The 13,683-nt window shown below is 40.0% G+C and overlaps 1 long non-coding RNA gene across 2 annotated transcripts; it reads left to right on the top strand.

Annotated features, from left to right (window-relative positions):
- Nucleotides 1-2,358: 2,358 nt before the first annotated feature.
- LOC119262823 lies at nucleotides 2,359-9,377 on the top strand. Of its 2 annotated transcripts, XR_005129937.1 has the most exons (4): nucleotides 2,359-2,401; nucleotides 4,540-4,812; nucleotides 7,356-7,457; nucleotides 8,676-9,377. It is a non-coding gene; the product is annotated as an uncharacterized LOC119262823 (long non-coding RNA). The 2 variants fall into 2 exon arrangements; XR_005129936.1 differs by lacking the exon at nucleotides 2,359-2,401 and having other exon boundaries at nucleotides 4,333-4,812.
- The last annotated feature ends 4,306 nt before the right edge of the window (nucleotides 9,378-13,683 follow it).

Consider the following 13,683-nt stretch of genomic DNA (forward strand, 5'->3'; position numbering starts at 1 on the left):
TTATTCATTATAGATTAAATAAAGTTGAAAATTATATTTATAACATGTAATTTGTAAAATTAAACACTAAGTAATACTTAAACAAAAATATTGTAAAATCTTTTCAAAAGTCCATTCAGAATAACTACCTAAGGTCAACTAAATATAACCCAAACAACATACATCCATTTTTATTATTAAATGAAAGCATTCTGATCTGTCCAGATAAGCCACCATGAAAAGACCATTTAGACTTCATTTGAAATAAAATATAAAATAAAGAGCTTTAAAATCAAATTAGACAATAGGTCTTTAATAGTGACTTACCATGAGTTTCACTTTATAATACTGTTCCTGATTATAATTAACTCCTGGTTTATTAATAGTGAGTTACCATGAATTTCAATTTAAAATTCTGTTCCTGACCATGATTAACTCCAAGTTCAATAATAATGACTTTCCATGTGTTTCACTTGATAATACTGTTCCTGATTATAATTAACTCCTAGTTCATTGATAGTGAATTACTATGTGTTTCACTTTATAATACTGTTCCAGATCTTCATTAACTCCTAGTTCATTAATGATGAGTTACCATGTGTCTAACTTTATAATACTGTTCCCCATCATGATTAACTCCTCGGTTGGAAGTGTTGGAATACACTACATTAGTTAATAGTTTAGCAGGAACCTTGTCAGACTCAGGTATTGAACAATTAATGTAGAATTAATCGGTAACTTTCGGTAAAGTTTTTATTCTAATAAACCATAGTTCTTAAGAAATTCTCTGTGAGACTCAGTAATTTTTGTTTAGTTAATAGTGACCCACCCTATTCATTAGTTCACTATTACCTACTGAATAGTTAACTACTAGTTCTTGGCAGTTAAGTGTAATTACTTAAGCATTAATGCAGAACTACTCAGTCTTTCCTGCTTTGTTCCTGATTAGTTACTTATTAACTAAGAAAGAGTGTTATAAAGTGTGACCCTGAACAGTACTGAACACACAGGCTGTGCCTTTTCAGTCTCCATAGGAAGTAGAGGCACTCATGTACCTTGTACACTAAGGAGGATGTTCTGGTGGACAGAGATCCTGACGAGTTCCTGGATTCAGAGTGTTGCAGTGGGATAGTCTGTTCTGGATCCTGACTGTCTGAATTCTGTTACTCAAAAAGACTAGAGCCCAATTACAGAGAGATTAGTTCAGTCCAAGTGAGTGAAGATTGCTGACTAGTTTCTTGAGTATATTAGTGTTGAATGCTGAGCTGAAGTTCATGAACATTATTCTAACATTAGTGTCCTTGTTGTCCAAGTGTGATAAGGTCAGGTGGAAGGCACTGGTTATGGCAATTTTGCCTGTAGGCATGTTGTTGGGGGTCCATTGTTGGTGGAATAAATTCCTTTATGTGTGCCACAATCAGCCACTGAAAGCAGTTCATATTAACATTAAAAACTTGATTTGAAGTCAAATAATTCCTGGTGTTGCTTGTTTACCCAGTTAAAATATCATCTTAGCCCAAATAGGTATCATTGATCAAAAGGAGTTGAACTATAAATTATAAATAAGAAATAATTCAGAAGCTGAAAAAGTGGAGAAAAGTCTTTATTAATAATTCTATAATCATTGCCTTTCTCACATTGATTGTGCTATTAACAGTTGTAGAGGTGCATAAACAAATATTGTTTATATTGTGCCAAAGTCATTCTTTCATGTTGGAAAAATGTACAACAAATATATCTATTAGAAAATGACACAAAAGCTTCAACAAATAAATGCAAGCTCAAATTGTTGGCTATTTAGTTTTTCTATATTTTGTCTTTATTACAGCTTCCATTCCTTCAGGATACTTGTTTTTAAGTACTTTTTAAAGAAATCTGTGACTTTCAGACTTTTTTCAGACTTTTTTTCCAAAATATCCTCATCCACACTAACTGCATTTTAGAAACTCTTTCTATCCACAAGAGGACACAAAACCAACTGAAAAACACTCACATGGGCACAGCAGCCCAGTAGGAGTTGATAACACCTCATAAAATGTAACGTCCTAGTGACTTGAAAAAACATCTGTAATTAAAAAAGAGTGATTATTTTTCAATACTGTCATAATTCATGTTCAGAGAGAAAGTATGAGGTGTCTTTACCATCTTTGAACAGAGAGACCAAAAGCTACAGTGAACGTCCAGCCAGCTGGTCATGTGTTCATCAGAGAGAGAGTCACTCTGACATGTGGAATAGAAAGTGGAGATGACTGGAATTATGAATGGTATAAGAATAATAATCTTCTCAGAGATGCTCAAAGGAAGAAATATCAAATCTCTAATGTTGATCAGACTCATGCAGGTGATTATACCTGTAAGGGAACACAGTCAACAGGCCGAATCTACACACACACCAGTGCAGCTGTTACACTGACTGTATCAGGTGAGTTTGGCAAATTCCCCTTTAAAATGTCAGAAGTACATGTAGCTCATCTCATAAACACAGGCAGCATCAGCTGATGGTAATAATTGGCCTTTGAATGAAAACTTGAGGATATAATTTTGTCTTTAATTTCTGTAACCATAGAAAATAAAAACATCCGTCTCGTTAGTCTCAGATCACGAGATTAGGATGATAAACTACCTCTTATATTATAAAGAGTAAAGCGGCTCTGCTGACGTCATCATTTTATATCAGCAGGTAAACCCAGACTGAGAGTGGATCCTCAGAGCTCAGTCTATACTGGAGACACAGTTACTCTGACCTGTGAGACGCCGTATCAGTCTGACTGGAGCTTTTTCTGGAAGAAAGACTCTCAGGATTTACAGCATCAGCTGAACACAATCAGTATAACAGTGTCTAGTCCAGGAGAAGAAGAGTACCGGTGTGCAGTGAGCAGAGGAGTCTATAACACACAGGACAGTGATCCCATCAGGATTACAGTGAGGGGTCCGTCATGTTCTCTGAGTTACTTTTTACTAGTTTAGAATGACTGTTCAAAATATTCTAAAATTATTTCACAATATTCCATAAATCTTTTGTATAGTTTCATTAAACTTCAGGGTGAATATACATTCCAAAAGTATTTATCATCTTTGAACAGAGAGACCATCAGCTACAGTGAACGTTCAGCCAGCTGGTCATGTGTTCATCAGAGAGAGAGTCACTCTGACATGTGGAATAGAAAGTGGAGATGACTGGAATTATGAATGGTATAAGAATAATAATCTTCTCAGAGATGCTCAAAGGAAGAAATATGAAATCTCTAATGTTGATCAGACTCATGCAGGTGATTATACCTGTAAGGGAACACAGTCAACAGGCCGAATCTACACACACACCAGTGCAGCTGTTACACTGACTGTATCAGGTGAGTGTGGCGTCTTTCTCACTGGATTTCTGTCATTAACAGTCAAAAATATATTACTGTAATAAAATAAATGTAAAAATAATGAACCACACATATCAGTGGGGCTGGTTTTAGGGTTTTCTGGAAGTGCAGTGAAAAATGTTCTGCTTTCCATCCTTTTTGAGTTTCTCCAGTTTAGTTGAATGTATTTATTTTTCTCTCTCAACCTCCAGAAAGTCACACATTCAATCATGTTGAGATCTGATGTTTAACTCGGTTGTTTTCTTTTTATCTTATAATAATTTTTCAGCTCCAGTTTAAGTATCTTCTGGTTTTTCACTTACTTGGCATTTCCTCTTCCTTTTGACTAAGTGGATTAACTAATCTCCTAGAAGTTTATCCTGAACAATCAATAACTTATAGGCTGTGTTCATTGGAATTAAATAAAGTTTTCCTCTACATTGACCTACAACTTTAGGACAAGTTTAACCACAGACAATAGAAATAAAACGTTTGTTTGTTGGTGTAAATAGAGTCTAGTCTAAAACTGGACACTTCCAGTCCTACAAGAGAACCTCAGAAGTTCACTGTAAAAGCATTTTATTTGGGTCACCATATCTGATGATCGATCATCTTGAGAAATCATGCATTATAGAAGTTCTCATGGTCAGCAATAATTAACCAACTACAAAATCCAGAGAAAGTCCTGCCTTCCTTAGTTACTGTTGCTACGTCCATCATCCTTTTAGTTCTGGTAACCTGGTAGCATCTGTAACACTAACAGACTAAAACATTGAGATATAAAGAAGAATTCAGAAGCTCACAGAGCAGTAAGTCTGGTAACATGTAACATAGAAACTGACTGTAAAAGACAGTGAAGACTTACATGTTTAAAACTGACAAAATATGAATGCTAGCCAATTTAAAGTGAACAAAAAATGGGTTGTGGAAACCGTGTTTACATTAGTCACACCAGCAGATTTGTTTAGTTCAGGGTGTCCAGTCTGATCTGCAAATGGTTGACGTGTCTGTAGATTTTCATTCTGACTAAACAGAAGCTCACCTGAGTCCACTTGTTCAATCAGTTGGTCTCAGTCTTCAACAACTGACCATGACCTGTGTTACACTGAACATAAGCTGTCTGTGTTACATTAAACCAACACTGCTACATCTCTAAATAACATGAAGCTGAAAGTCTAAATTCTATCAGCTGAACTTTGTTCTTCATCAGCAGTAAAAGTCAAACCTACAATCACCTCAAACCCTGAAGGAGCTGCACTGACAGGAATCACAGTGACTCTGTACTGTAAACTCCATCAGTCTGCTGGATGGACGTTTTACTGGTCCAAACACACACAGAGCTCTGAGAAGGAGACCATCACCAACGTCTACACCATCAGCTCAGTTAGACTCTCTGATGGAGGTCAGTACTGGTGCAGAGCTGGCAGAGGAAACCCAGTCTACTACACACACTACAGTGATGCACTCTGGGTAAACGTTACTGGTGAGTAATGTTATACAGTATTAATTGTATAATTGTATAATAATGTTATAAAATGTTATACATGTAACAATTTGTATTTATAGAACTGCATTTTGGAATATTTTAAAGTGGCTGATTTTCCTACTTAAAAAGTTCAACATGAAGTAGAATAAATAAAGGATGAATAACAGGTTACTGATCCACTCTTAACACTAATCATTGGGGAGCTGTAGATGACTAGATTGGGGTGAAATAGACTAACCATTGGGGATCGTTACATGACAGAAGGACCGACTCTCCGCAGCCCCCACACGAAATGCAAACGAGATTAACACAAAAAGGCAAGGGAAAATTTAAGGGGTTGTGGACTGGAGGTTAGGGAACTGGCCTTGTGACCGGAAGGTCGCCGGTTCGATTCCCAGCACTGACAGTCAATGACTGAAGTGTCCTTGAGCAAGACACCTAACTCCCTAGTGTGTGTGTTCACTAGTGTGTATGTGGTGTTTCACTTCACGGATGGGTTAAACAAAGAGGTGGAATTTCCCTGTTTGTGGGATGAAAAAAGTATCACTTAACTTAATGAAGCAAAGGTTTCTTAGTGTGATGCCAAAGATGAAACACTTATTTAAAAAACCTTTCTTTCAATGGTTCTATGGAGAACCATTTATGTGAATGGGATATGGAATGTAAGTTCAAAGAACCTCTGTGTAACATGTTTACATTACATTACATTACATTTAGCAGACGCTTTTATCCAAAGCGACTTACAAATAATGAGGTACATAGAACAACCTAGTCAGGCCTTAAAGGAGGCCAAAGGGTAATAGCGGGGTAGAGAAGGGAAGGAGGGCAAGAAGGAGATGAGGTTGGTAGTGGCTAGATTTGCAAGAGGCGATTAGAGCAAGTGCTCCCTGAAGAGCTCTGTCTTCAGGAGTTTCTTAAACATAGCGAGGGACGCCCCTGCTCTGACAGCGGAAGGTAGCTTGTTCCACCATTGGGGAAGCAAGTATGAGAACAGTCTCGATTGCTTTGTGTGAATGTTTGGCAAAGCTAAGCGACGTTCATTGGAGGATCGCAGCGGCCGGGCGGTGCTGTAAGCCTTTAGGAGCGAGTGCAGGGAGGAAGGAGCCTGCTCTGTTAACACCTTGTAGGCAATCGTAAGAGTTTTAAATTTGATACGAGCAGCAACCGGTAACCAGTGGAGCTCAATGAGCAGTGGGGTGACATGCGCCCGTTTTGGTTGGTTAAAGACCAGACGCGCTGCAGCATTCTGAACCATCTTCAGTGGTTTTACAACACAGGCCGGGAGGCCCGTTAGTATGGCATTGCAGTAGCCAAGGCGTGAGATGACCACTGCTTGTACCAAGAGTTGGGTGGCTTGTTGTGTTAGAAACGGCAGTATCTGTCTGATGTTGTACAGCGCAAAGCGGCAGGACCGAGCCACCGAGGCAACATGGTGCGTAAAGGAGAGTTGGTCATCTACCATAACCCCCAGGTTCCTAGCAACCTTTGTCGGGGAGAGTGAGTCGATGGTTATGGTGAAGTTGTGTTGAATGGATTGTTTAGCTGGTATAACCAGAAGTTCAGACTTGGACAGGTTTAGTTGAAGGTGGTGTTATATGCGGATATGTCCGAGAGGCACTGCGATATCCGCACAGAGATCGACGGGTCATCGGGCGGGAATGACAGAATGACAGTGTCATCAGCATAGCAATGGTACGAGAAGCCATGTGAGCGGATAACCCGGCCTAGAGAGGTGGTGTAAATAGAAAAGAGAAGGGGTCCCAGTACCGATCCCTGGGGAACCCCAGTGGATAGCGAGTGGGCTGAGGAGAGCTCTCCATGCCACGACACCTTGAATGAGCGCCCAGTGAGGTACGATCTGAACCATAGTAGCGCATTGTCTGAGATACCCATGTTTGATAGAGTAGATAAGAGAAATTCATGATTGACTGTGTCAAAAGCGGCTGAGAGGTCCAGCAGAATGAGTACTGAGGACTGTCCTGCAGCTCTGGCAGTTTTTAGTGCCTCAATCACAGATAAAAGAGCCGTTTCAGTGGAGTGCCCTTTTTTAAAACCTGATTGATTTTGGTCCAGGAGGTCATTCTGGGAGAGGAAACCAGAGACCTGACTGTAGACTGCTCTTTCTATAGTTTTGGAAAGAAAGGGTAGTTTAAAGTTTCATTAAAACTTTAAAAGGCTCTTCATGCTCACAAATCTCTTCTCCAAACATGGTTCTTTAAGACTGCAGTGGTTCTACTATGGCATCACTCAAACAGCTCCGTGGCACCTTTTTATTTTTTTAAGGAGTGTCAAACAAATAAAGTCTGAATACTGTAGGAGCTCAGGAGATTCATTCAAACAATCCTGTAAGCCTGTTAGGAGGAAACACCCAGAGAGAGGAGAGTCACCAAAGAGTGTGTTCTCAGTCAGAGGTCTGCTGCTTTAACAGAAAACCTCTAATCACTATCATTTAGATTTTCATTAAAATGCGTTCAGCAGTATTTTTTGTTCTACATTACAGTGATTTTATTGTTTATGTGTATCATGTTTGTCCCATTCAGGAGCTCCAGTCTCAGCGCTCAGTCTGCTCAGCCGTTTAATGGCAGTGTCTCCATATTTGCTGGTGTCCATCGTGCTGGGGGTCAAATGCTACAGAGCTCGAGGTAAAAACTCAGTCTCCCTGTGTGCTTCTTCAAAGTGCCAGTAGTGGGTCACTTACGCTGGGTGTAAACTACACAACTAGGCTTTTACCAAGATTTCAGAAATGTAGATCATTCACTGAACATCAGTCTTTCACACAATTTCCTGTATTTTTGCTGTGATGCTGTGCGCACTAGATGAAAACACAAAAACAGGGCCACCAAAACACACTGCAAACCTCAAACCTCCACCATCATCATTTGGAACCAACAAAGCTAAACTGGACTGGAGCTGTATGAGCTCGAGAAAAGCAAATGTCCTTCTATTCCACAAGGAGAGCTGGAGAGACATTTTACTGCAAACCAGCAGCTGATTCAAACGCTTTTGTGTGACTTGAAGCCTCACCAACACTATTACAGTGTTAAAAAGTAGCCAGAAGAGGGTTAATGACTCTTTATTGCCTCTCTGCATGAACATTAATAGGAGTTTCCCTCTCAAAGCACAAAAGACTGGGATGATATTATTACAATGAAGCACATCTTCTGATTAATTAAGGCTGACTGTAAAAAATGACTGCATTCTTTAATGCCTGTGAGAAGCTGGTCATATTACGGCCTTTAATGTGGTTATTTAATGAGTGTTGATGCTGAGAGAGAAAAGAGAGTTTAACCAACACCTTTATTTTCATCTTTGATGAAGAGAATCATTCAGAATGCTCTCTGTGTCAAATTATTCTTAATTTGATGCAAAAAACTCGAACATTTAGTTTTAGTGAACTTTAAAACAGTATTTCCTGATTCTGTGGATAAATTTCAGACATTTTATAATCACTGAAGAGCCTAAAGCGCACATTTGGTCTAAATAGTGATTTTCTTTCTCAAGCTATTGTGAACCTTTTTATTTCTGATATCAGTGCATTACTAAAGCTACTTCTTACTTTGTTCATGTCGTGGCCTCTGCCACAGAAATGTCAAGGCTAAGACTGACGTCATGGGGTCATCAGAGGTCACACAGGGGACAATAGCAAACGAGCAAATTTGTCAATAGGAAGGCACTTTGCCCCAACTAGGCTAGCCTCAGTGAGCTAAATGACGCTACAGAGTGGTTTGTAAGCAGTCAGAGAGTGGAATACATAAACATTATGAATAAGTTCTTCATTTATTCTTAAATGCTCTGAATCAGTGGCTGAATAGACTCTTACTGAAGACTGATGTGAAGTGTTGATCATTGTGTTTTCACAGCTGGACCTGATGAGGAGAACAGAACATAAGAACAGTGAGGGAAGCTGGAGCGTCTTCCTGAGTGAATACCAGGATTTTACATTCTATATATTTTAATGTGCTTTAACAGCCAATCAGAGATTACTCAGTCTGACAGGTCAGAAAAGAGGCCTTATAACATCACGGCTCTGATGATCTACGACCAAATCACGGCCGTGCTGTTCTTTTGCAACAGCGCACTGACTCTCGTGTTCTATTGTTTATTAAGCTACAATCTCTTTGGCCTGAAAAGATGAAGCTCCTGAACAAAAATGAAGAGTCAGAAAAACCAAATTCATTCTAATTATTCAGGCCAGAACTATGATAAATATTTATCTTATACTCTTTATACCTACATTTCTTTGTTAGTTTTAAGTTGTTAATTAAGTGCGTTTCCTCTTTGATCTTCCTGTCCTTGATATTTATCTTGGTTAAGCTGTTTTTACTATAGAAATATTTGTTTTCACAAGTTCCATAACGGAGTGGTTTTCAATATTTATTTTTACTTATTTTTCACTTTTTATTCTTTTTATATATTTTTATCTTACTTCATTGTCTTTATCTTTATCCTCAGAAATATGATAAAGATACCTGAAGTGTGATTTGTTCTTTGTAAACTTTCTAAGAAATGTATGTCCTGATTGGTCAATGTTTCAATAAAGATAGAATGAATAATTTGAATAATAAGTTGTGTTGTGTTAAATATCTTGATTGAGGGTCCAGAGTCGGGTAACTGCACTTCAGAGCTTCTATGGGCATCACAGCACCATCTGTTCACATGGGTTTAAGAGGATTTTTGTTCTACATTCATCCTTTTTTTGTTCTATTTTCACTTTATTGGTTCAGTTTTCACAGAACTGTCACAGAACTGACATCCCTGTTCTGTAACATCCAGTATTTGAAAGATCAGCAATAAACAGTAGTAGTTTTCTGCCTTCACTGAAAAATTACATTTATTAAGCTATTATTGCTTCAAGTTTCTCTCGTTTTGTCATTTTGCATTTTTATGCGCACATAAACCAAAAGCAATGACAGACTTCTCCTGATGTGGTGGAGTAAAAAGTCAGATACTTCACTTTGAAATGTAGTGGAGTGAAAGTAAAAAGTTGCCCAAAATGCAAAAACTTCAGTAAAATACAGATTCAAGAAAAAACTACTCAAGTACAGAAACTAATTACATTTACTTAGTTACTGTCCACCACTGGGACAGGCCAGTCAAGTTCTTCTACAACAAACTCCCTCATCCGTGTCTTTATGGACCTGCTTTGTGCACTGGTGCGCAGTCATGTTGGAACAGGATGGGGCCGTCCCCAAACTGTTCCCACAAAGTTGGGAGCATGAAATTGTCCAAAATCTCTTGGTGCTGAAGCATTAAGAGTTCCTTTCACTGGGACTAAGGGGCCGAGCCCAACTCCTGAAAAACAACCCCACACCATAAACCCCCCCTCGTCCCTCCAGACTCATCCTCGGATTCCCAGATGGTGAAATGTGATTGGTCACTCCAGAGAACACGTCTCCATGGCTCTAGGTCCCGGGGCGGCGCTTTACACCACTGCATTCAACGCTTTGCAATGAGCTTGGATGCAGCTGCTCGATCATGGAAACCCATTCCCTGAAGCTCTCTACGCTGTTCTTGAGCCGATCTGAAGGCCACATGAAGTTTGGAGGTCTGTAGTGATTGACTCTGCAGAAAGTTGATGACCTCTGCACACTATGCGCCACAGAATCTGCTGACCCCACTCTACCACTTCATGGCTGGGTTGTTGTCGTTCCCAATCGCTTCCACTTTGTTATAATCCCACTGACAGCTGACTGTGGAATAAATTACTAGTCAGGAAATTTCACGACTGGACTTGTGGCACAGGTGGCGTCCGATCACGGTACCACGCTGGAATTCTCCCAGCTCCTGAGAGCGACCCATTCTTTCACTGATGTTTGTAGAAGCAGTCTGCAGTCTGATTGGAACACCTGAATTCAGTGATGTCGATGGGTGAGTCAATACTTTTGGCATTATAGTATATGTTAAATTTTCAGTGCGTATATCCTCTTGACATGTATATATGTAATGTCTTTGGACAATGTAATTCATCAAATGCATGCATTCATAAACATTAATGGCGACATTATTCATATTTTATTGCAAATTTTACAGATTACAATACATGTTTCCATTGTGTATCAGTCCATTTAAGATGGTCTTGAGCCCAGAGATGTCGGCAGCATTTCTGGACAGTGTTGACATAATGCAGTATATAACATACTATGGCTTCATCTCTGCAATGTTCTGTCTTACCGTGCGTTCGCAGATGCAGTGACTAAAAGTGTTTATTGGCGATGTTTAGTCAAAGTGTTCTCCACTTCATGTTCTGATTTCCATGACAGAGACGTGGTTGTTTTAATGCAGCACCGTCTGGGGGATCGCAGGTCACAGGTGTGCAGTTGTGTTTTCAGGCCTTTGTAGCACTTCAGCACAAGACGGGTGGACAATATGTACTATTTAAAGCGTAGTGTGACTGGCTGAGTGCTGCTGTCTGTGTGTGTCTCCAGAGTTGATATGATCTTACACTGACCGTTGTCTCTCTCTCAGGTGGGGACTTGGATTGCTGGGGCCATTTAAGGGTTGATTTCCTTTCACTATTTCTCTATTTCTATTAAAATGAAGTTTAAAATAAAATTGTCCAGGATATTGGAGCACCGCTCTATACCTGCACAGTAGATACCCTGTATGATTATAGCCAAACTGAACAGCGGCCTCTCATCAAAACAGTCTGCTATAAATATTTGGTTTCAGGTTTCATTAGATGATGACATGCTGCTGTTATACTAGAATAGAAGTGAGTCCACAAACACATACCTAACATCTTTCGGTTCACAGGCAGAACTGAGTATCTGGACGTGAGATTGACTGATAAAGATCAGAGCAGGTCTATTCATAGCTTATGGATTTATATACTGATCTTTGTAACCAGAGATGCCTCCATAGTTTTGATGCTAATGATTTACACAGTTATAAACTGTATTTTTACATTAAAAATTAAGACATGAGAGAGTTTATATACACACATACTTACACATTTGATAACAACACTTGTAAACACCTGTAACATTATTCTTCACTTGATGGGGAAAATAAAAAGATAAAACTGAAGTAGTTTTAGGAAAACAGTGCTTTATACTAAAACCTCCTAAAGAACAGGCTTTGCCTGAATAATCACCTGATAAAGACTGATTTAAGACTGTTAAAGGCACATGTTGAAACTCTTTTGACAGCTCATCTGATTTACTACAGCTTCTGTTACTTTATTTGTGTCACAGTGACAAAGGTGGACACAAACAGTAGGTCATGCTGGTTGTTGCTATGCCAACCACAGAGACATTGATTGGTTATTGAGTTTATTTGTGTTAAATTTAGCAAAAACTGAACAGAGAGCGAATAAAATGTTCCTTTTTCAGCAGGAAATCATGTTTGTTACGCAAGATTTCATCAGTTATACATTTGTACTTTGTATCATAACCTAATGTAATGTGCATCAACTGAGGCATCTAGTCAGAGCAAGCTGCAGTTAACAAACTAGCTAGCAAGTGAAGGGAACGGGATGATGACGAGAAGGCCTGGCTCACGATCAAAGTTCCAGTTCATCTCTAAGGTATTCAGTGGGGTTGAGGTCAAGACTCTGTGCAGGCCACTTGGACTCGTCCACACCAAACTCATCAAACCATGTCTTCATGGAGCTCAGTTTGTGCACAGGGGCTCAGTCAGGCTGGAACAGGAAAAGGTCTTCAACCAACTGTTGTGAGAAAGTTGGAAGCATGTAATTGTGTAAAATGCAACTGACAAATCCAGATTGGACAATCCGACTTCCAGAAAGTGAGGTGTGATTCATCACTCCGGAGAACATGTTTCCACTGCTCCAGAGTACAGTGGTGGTGCGCTTTAGTGGTGCTCCATGACAGTGCTCCGCTTAGTCATTGAGCTTTTCAGTAGGACCCATTCTACTGCCAGTGTTTGTGTAGAGAGACTCCATGACTATGTGTTTAATTTTCTCCACCTGTTAGCAGTGTAAGTGCCTGAACCACCTAAACTCAATAATTAGGAGGGGTGTCCACATACTTTTGGGTCTGTAGTGTATGAGGAAGATGAATCATTAGCTAGGCTGATTGATCAGGCAGCACAGTCTATGCAGAACAGAGCTTAGCATCATTGTGACAGTGCGGATGGAGCAAAGCAGCATTTTCTTTTTTCTTGTGTTCAGTTAATCTGTAGGGGTGGCTGCGAACCTCCAGGCCCGACTCAGCTTTCTCTGAGACGGCCATCACCAGAGCAATGAGGAACACCTTTCTCCAAGGTTTAAGGTGATTGAGGCGGTATGCCTGGAGTGAACCTCCTCCGTTGGAAAATTTGAACTCATATTTGACCTTACTCCTTGTTTGACCTCAAAGGGCTCTTGCCACTTGGTGACCAGTCAAGATCTTCTATAGCAAACTCGTTCATTCTTGTCTTTATGGACCTGCTTTGTGCACTGGTGCGCAGTCATGTTGGAACAGGAAGGGGCCGTCCCCAAACTGTTCCCACAAAGTTGGGAGCATGAAATTGTCCAAAATCTCTTGGTGCTGAAGCATTAAGAATTCCTTTCACTGGGACTAAGGGGCAGAGCCCAACTCCTGAAAAACAACCCCACACCATACCCCCCCCCCATCCCCCCAGACTCATCCTCGGATTCCCAGATGGTGAAATGTGATTGGTCACTCCAGAGAACACGACTCCACTGCTCTAGAGTCCCGGGGCGGCGCTTTACACCACTGCATTCAACGCTTTGCAATGAGCTGGGATGCAGCTGCTCGGCCATGGAAACCCATTCCCTGAAGCTCTCTATGCTGTTCTTGAGCTGATCTGAAGGCCACATGAAGTTTGGAGGTCTGTAGTGATTGACTCTGCAGAAAGTTGATGACCTCTGCACACTATGCACCACAGAATCTGCTGACCCCACTC

This window comes from Pygocentrus nattereri, chromosome 29 (assembly GCF_015220715.1).
Source record: "Pygocentrus nattereri isolate fPygNat1 chromosome 29, fPygNat1.pri, whole genome shotgun sequence".
NCBI classification, from domain to species: Eukaryota; Metazoa; Chordata; class Actinopteri; order Characiformes; family Serrasalmidae; genus Pygocentrus; species Pygocentrus nattereri.